Here is a 7129-nt window from a genome sequence, read left to right as displayed (position 1 = left end):
GAGCTTAGAGCAGCAGCAGCTCCAGTTCGGGGGACACCACCAGCCCCCGAGGCCCCAACATCTGAACCTCCAGCTCCTCAGTCAGGGGCGGAGGATAGGGCCATGAGAGATGCGGTTCAATTGCTGACTAGATTAGTGGCAGATCAGGCTCGCAGGCATGGACTAGGAGTTGATCACGCGGACAGATCTGATAGCTTAAGGGCTCGTGACTTCTTAAGTTGTAATCCTCCAGAGTTCTTTGGGTCAAGGCCACAGGATGATCCACAAGAGTTTATTCGTCAGATGCAGCGTACATTGAGGATAATCAAGGCTTCGGAGACCGAGTCTGTTGAGTTGGCTAAGTATCGTTTACGGGATGTAGCTATTAATTGGTATGAGTCTTGGGAGTTATCTAGGGGTGAGGGTGCCCCTCCAGCGGTATGGGATGAATTTGTGGAGGCTTTCCAGGGCCACTTCCTGCCTCCAGAGATGAAGCGAGCTAGAGTCGATAAATTCTTGCGTTTGAAGCAAAATGGCAGGAGCGTTCGAGAGTATAGCCTCGAGTTTGATTCATTGGCTAGGCATGCGCCTACTATTGTGGCTGATATGGCAGACAGGGTACATCGTTATGTGATGGGATTGGATTGTTATCTGATTGACGGTTGTATGGCAGTGACTCTTCAGCCAGGTATGGACATTGCTCGGGTGCAGGCATATGCACAGGGGGTAGAGGATCGGCACCGGGGACGTCAGCCAGATAGAGATTATAATAGAGGCCAGCATAAGAGGGCTAGATCAGCAGGTTATCCTGACGAGTTTCAAAGCGGGCAGTCTCAGCAGCATGTTAGATTTTCTTCCCAGCCAGCACAGAGTGCACCCCCACGTTTCATGGGTAGGGGGTTCGATCGTATGGGATATTCGGAACCTGGTCAGAGCTCTAGGGCGTCAGGGTCACAGATGGGCAGGGGTTTGAGCCAGTCGAGGCCACCTTTGCCTCGGTGTTCTCATTGTGGTAAGTCCCATCCTGGGGAATGTCGTTGGGCTACAGGTGCGTGTTTTTCTTGCGGCCGTCAAGGCCATACTATGAGGGAGTGTCACCTTAGAGGTAGTGCAGGTGGTATGGCACAGCCTACAGGGTCCGTTGCTGGTTCATCTTCTTCTGTGGCTATGCGCCCTACGGGGCAGGGTATTCAGGCACCAGCAGGCCGTGGTAGAGGACGTGGTGGAGCTTCTAGTTCTAGCGGTCCCTCAAACCGTATATATGCTTTGACTAATAGGCAAGATCAAGAGGCGTCACCTAATGTGATCACAGGTATATTATCACTATTCTCCCGAAGTGTGTATGCATTGATAGACCCAGGTTCCACCTTATCATATATATCTCCCTTTGTTGCTAGTAGGATCGGAATAGAGTCTGAGTTGATAGAACCATTTGAGGTAGCTACACCTGTAGGAGATTTTGTCATAGCTACGCGAGTATATAGGAATTGTTCAGTAGCTATATATAGTCGTCATACTGTAGCAGATCTAATAGAGTTAAATATGATTGAGTTTGATATTATCATGGGCATGGATTGGTTGGCTGCTTGTTATGCTAATGTTGATTGCAGAGAAAAGATAGTTCGATTTCAATTTCCAGGGGAACCGATTATAGAGTGGAAGGGAAGTACAGTATCGCCGAAAGGTAAGTTCATTTCATACCTCAAGGCCGGGAAGATGGTTAGAAAAGGCTATATTTACCATCTGATTCGGGTGTATGACATATAGGCAGAGGCACCGACTCTTCAATCAGTCCCGGTAGTTAATGAATTTCCTGATGTATTCCCCGAGGAACTTCCAGGCCTTCCTCCAGAACGGGAGATAGAGTTTACTATAGATGTACTGCCAGATACCCAGCCTATATCTATACCTCCTTATAGAATGGCACCTGCTGAGTTGAAAGAATTGAAAGAGCAATTGAGGGATTTGCTAGAAAAGGGCTTCATCAGGCCTAGTACGTCACCTTGGGGAGCACCAGTACTGTTTGTGAGGAAGAAGGATGGGTCGCTGCGGATGTGCATTGATTATAGGCAGTTGAACAAAGTAACAATAAAGAATAGGTATCCCCTCCCAAGGATTGACGATCTATTTGACCAGTTGCAGGGTGCAAAGTGTTTTTCAAAGATAGACTTGCGGTCAGGTTATCATCAGGTGCGGGTAAGCGAGGCAGATATTCCAAAGACAACATTCCGGACCCGATATGGGCATTATGAGTTTAGAGTGCTGTCTTTTGGGCTGACTAATGCTCCAGCGGTATTCATGGATTTAATGAATCGAGTATTTAAACCATTCCTTGATATGTTTGTTATTGTATTTATAGACGATATTCTGGTCTATTCACGTTCAGAAGAGGAGCATGCAGATCATTTAAGGACGGTACTTAGGGTGCTTCAGCACCAGAAGTTGTATGCTAAATTTTCTAAGTGCGAGTTCTGGTTGACTTCAGTGGCATTCTTGGGGCATATTATTGGAGCTGATGGTATTCGGGTAGATACGCAGAAGATTGAGGCAGTAAAGACTTGGCCCAGACCTACGACACCTACTGAGGTACGCAGCTTTTTGGGGTTAGCAGGATATTACAGGAGATTCGTAGAAAAGTTTGCCTCAATTTCAGTGCCTTTGACAAGGCTAACTCAAAAGGCAGCCAAGTTCCAGTGGACAGATGCTTGTGAGCGAAGCTTCCAGCTATTGAAAGACAAATTGACTACAGCTCCAGTCCTAACTCTTCCAGAGGGACCAGACGGCTATGTTATTTATTGTGATGCTTCGGGTGTTGGGCTAGGATGTGTATTGATGCAGCATGGCAAAGTTATAGCCTATGCCTCCCGACAACTTAGGAAGCATGAAAAGAACTATCCTACTCACGATCTGGAGTTAGCGGTCGTGGTTCATGCCTTGAAGATATGGAGACATTATTTATATGGTGTCCATGTGGACATCTATACAGATCATAAGAGTCTCCAATATATCTTTAAACAGAAGGAGCTGAACTTACGACAGAGGCGGTGGTTAGAGTTGCTAAAGGATTATGATGTTGATATTTTATATCATCTAGGGAAAGCGAATGTTGTAGTAGATGCTCTTAGCCGTAAGTCCATGGGTAGCTTGACAGATGTACAACCAGAAAGGAGGGATATGGTTCGGGAGATTCAGTGGCTATCCAGCCTTGGAGTCCGTCTAGCTAATTCGGAAGATAGTGGAGTTTCTATTCGAGAGGTTGCTGAGTCCTCAATCATAGATGAGGTAAAGAGACACCAATACAAGGACCCTATTCTGGCACAGTATAGAGATGCAGCTCTTCAAAAGGAAAAGACCCCATTTAAGGTTACACCTGATGGAGTGTTACGATATGAAGGCAGATTATGTGTACCCGATACTGCGGGGCTACGACGGCAAGTTATGGGAGAGGCACACTCTGCCCGTTATTCTATTCACCCAGGGTCAACAAAAATGTATCATGACCTCAGATGCTTATATTGGTGGGATGGCATGAAAAAGGACATAGCAGAGTTTGTTGCTCAGTGCCCAAATTGTCAACAAGTCAAGATCGAACATCAAAAGCCTGGTGGATTATTACAGGAGATAGAGATCCCGACTTGGAAATCGAAGATGATTAATATGGACTTCATTACAGGCTTACCTCGCACTCAACGGAAGTATGACTCTATATGGGTTATTGTAGATAGGCTGACGAAATCGGCCCATTTTCTTCCAGTCAGGACTACTTATTCGGCTGAAGATTATGCGAGGTTATATGTCAGGGAGATAGTGAGACTTCATGGGGTTCCCACGTCCATTATATCAGACAGAGGAGCTCAATTTACAACCAACTTTTGGAGATCGTTTCAGAAGGGATTGGGGACACAGGTGAACCTTAGCACAGCATTTCACCCTCAGACTGATGGGCAGGCTGAGCGTACTATTCAGACTCTAGAAGATATGTTGCGGGCCTGTATTATTGACTTCAAAGGCAGCTGGGATGACCACTTGCCGCTCATTGAGTTTGCCTATAATAATAGCTACCATTCTAGTATCCAGATGGCACCGTACGAGGCCTTATATGGGAGGAAGTGCAGATCACCTATTGGTTGGTTTGATGTTGGCGAGACTAAGTTAATAGGCCCGGATGTGATTCAGCAAGCTGTTGACAAGGTGAAGCTTATTCAAGAAAGATTATTAGTAGCCCAGAGTCGACAGAAGTCATATGCAGATAATCGGCGTCGAGATTTGGAGTTTCAGATTGGTGACTGGGTATTCCTGAAGGTATCACCCATGAGGGGTGTGATGAGATTCGGCAGGAAGGGGAAGCTCAGTCCGAGATACATTGGGCCTTATCAGATTGTTCGTAGGATAGGCAAGGTTGCCTATGAGTTGGATCTACCATCTGATTTGGAGGCGGTACATCCAGTCTTCCATGTATCGATGCTACGTAAATGTATTGGTGATCCTTCTAGAGTATTCCCTGTAGATGATATTCAGGTAACAGAGGAGTTGTCATATGAGGAGAAACCCGTGGCTATACTTGATCGTCAGGTTAGAAGGTTACGTACTAGGGATGTGGCTTCCGTCAAAGTGTTGTGGCAAAATAACAATAGGGAGGAGATGACTTGGGAAGCGGAAGACGAAATGAAAAATAAGTATCCTTACCTGTTCCCCGTACCTGCAGGTAATTCAATTCCTAGCTTGACTATATTGATAGATAATGAGATTATGTAGCTGTGAGGCATCTGTAAGTTACGGAATGCAGGTTGATAGGTATAACTTTTAGAGAGACCTCGCTGGAATTTGTTTTTGCAAGACGCTAACTTAACATTCGAGGACGAATGTTCCTAAGGGGGGAAGGATGTTATGCCTCGTATTTTTTTTATACGTAGTGCGCATCGTGATCTAGAAGACGTAAAGAAATATTAGGCAAGGATGTTATTTCCAAATGTGATATTAAGTATGAGTTGGTTAATGTAAGTGCCATTAACTTTAAGTGAGGGATTAATTAGCGGCTAATTTGGATTGATTTAATCCAATGGGCCCCACAAATCAAGGCAAAAATTAAAAAGGGATCAGATTGTGGGCTGGCCTTAGTGGACAGGTGTAGAGGGGGGCTGCCTCCACTTCATACTATTAAATGAGGTGGAGAAATCCACGCCATGCTATATAAAGTGGTGAAATGCATTGCTGCATATCATCTTCTTCTTCACCACTTGTCTTAGGCAGCCATGGAAATGGAGAAACCAACCCTGCAACTCTTGGCCAGCAGCTGCAAATAATTTGGTTAGTAATCTCCTTGTTTGGTGTGTTAATTCTTTAGAATACCCTTGTTAATTATCCATTAATTTTAAGAAGGGGGCGTGACCAGTAGCTTAGGAAGTTTGTTTTAGTTATTGAATGTGCTAAGTATGAATGGAAACCATAATCGGATTATTAGTGGTGTCATGTTGGTGCTTGGGCTGTTTATATGATTCTTTGGGTTATATGTGTTATTGGTATTGCTGTGGATAATTTGGATTGTTGTCGGATTGGGACGAAGTAAGGAAAATAGGGGAGGTGCTGCCGAATTTTCGTTAGATTATTAGCTAGCTTACAAGAAAGTAAAGCACGATGTTTATCTAATTGCGGCACGATTGTTGCTTGTTATAGATTAATAGCTTGAGCAGTAAATATTGGACGTGCGGCTCAATTATACGGTATGTAACGCTGTCCCTTCTTTCTTTGCTTGGCATGACTTTTAAAAATAAGCGAATAACGGACAGATTTGATACTTACCTCTAAAGCGTCTAGGTGATGTATATTCTTGCTTCCACAATTATTCCTCTATATATCGGTTATGTCTAAGGCTATGATGATCTCTAATATCTATGGTAATGCTTCTTAGAGTCATTGAAATTTTACGTTTTCATATCGTATTAAAGGTTCATAATCTTGATAAAACATTAATCTTTGGTAATACTCCTTGCTGGTTCACGTTGATTGTTCTATTGAGTTATAAGAAATGATTTTAATTGCATATGGTTGCTCATAATATTCTGCTCGTGCATAGAGTCATTTATCATTTCACCGAGTCCCTGGCCGGGTAATGTTCGTGCGGAGTTTCTTGCATATGTCACCGAGTTCCTCACTAGAGGGCCGGGTATGTATATTATATATATGATTGGTGATGAGGATGGTTATGATGATGATGATGACGGAGATGACGTGATGATTATTTTGCCGAGCCCCTTACTAGGGAAGCTGGGCACCTTAAATGTTAAATATATGCATGATTTTCACTTAAAAAGTATATGTGTAGTGATATTTTGTTTCGACTTGCCACATTGGTATCCTGTCATCTTTACCTTATGCTTTACATACTCAGTACATTGTCCGTACTGACCCCCCTTTCCTCGGGGGGCTGCGTTTCATGCCCGCAGGTGTAGACGCGCAGTTCGGTGATCCTCCCGCCTAGGATATCTACTCTGCTGATTGGGAGAGCTCCACTGTTCCGGAGCCCAGTCGTTTTGGTACATAACTTTTGTGTAGTCTTTTGCTCGTCTATGGGTATGGCGGGGCCCTGTCCCGTCGAGTTTCACTAATGTACTCTTAGAGGTCTGTGGACATTATGTGGGTTGTATATATATGTTTTGGATAATGGTCTGGACATGGTTTGTTTGGGATGTCCGCTTGTACAGGGGCAGCCTTGTCGGCTGCGTACATCATTATGCTTTGAATAGTGGCGGCCTTGTCGGCTCGCGTATGCTGTTATGGTTGAATGGTTATGACTCCTTATGAGACAGGTCCTCTTATATATATATATGACGTTGGGGTTGGCTTGATTTGATTAAATTCCATATTGTCTTAGTTTCAGTTGGTCATACTTAGCAGGTTTGTATGTGGGTGTCCAAAACGGGCACTAATCACGGCCTATCGGGTTGGGTCGTGACAAAGAGTGGTATCAGAGCGGTTCTTCCTCGGAAGTGTCTACAGACCATGTCTAGTAGAGTCTTGTTTATCGGTGTGTTGTGCACCACATCTATAAACAGGAAGCTACAGGACATTTAGGATGTCATTCTTTCTTCTTATTCTAGATCGTGCGATAGAGCTATATTAACAGGATAATCCCTCTCTAACGAATCCATGT

The sequence above is a fragment of the Solanum lycopersicum genome, chromosome 4, assembly GCF_036512215.1.
Source record: "Solanum lycopersicum chromosome 4, SLM_r2.1".
Lineage (NCBI taxonomy): Eukaryota > Viridiplantae > Streptophyta > Magnoliopsida > Solanales > Solanaceae > Solanum > Solanum lycopersicum.
This window is presented reverse-complemented; position numbering follows the sequence as displayed.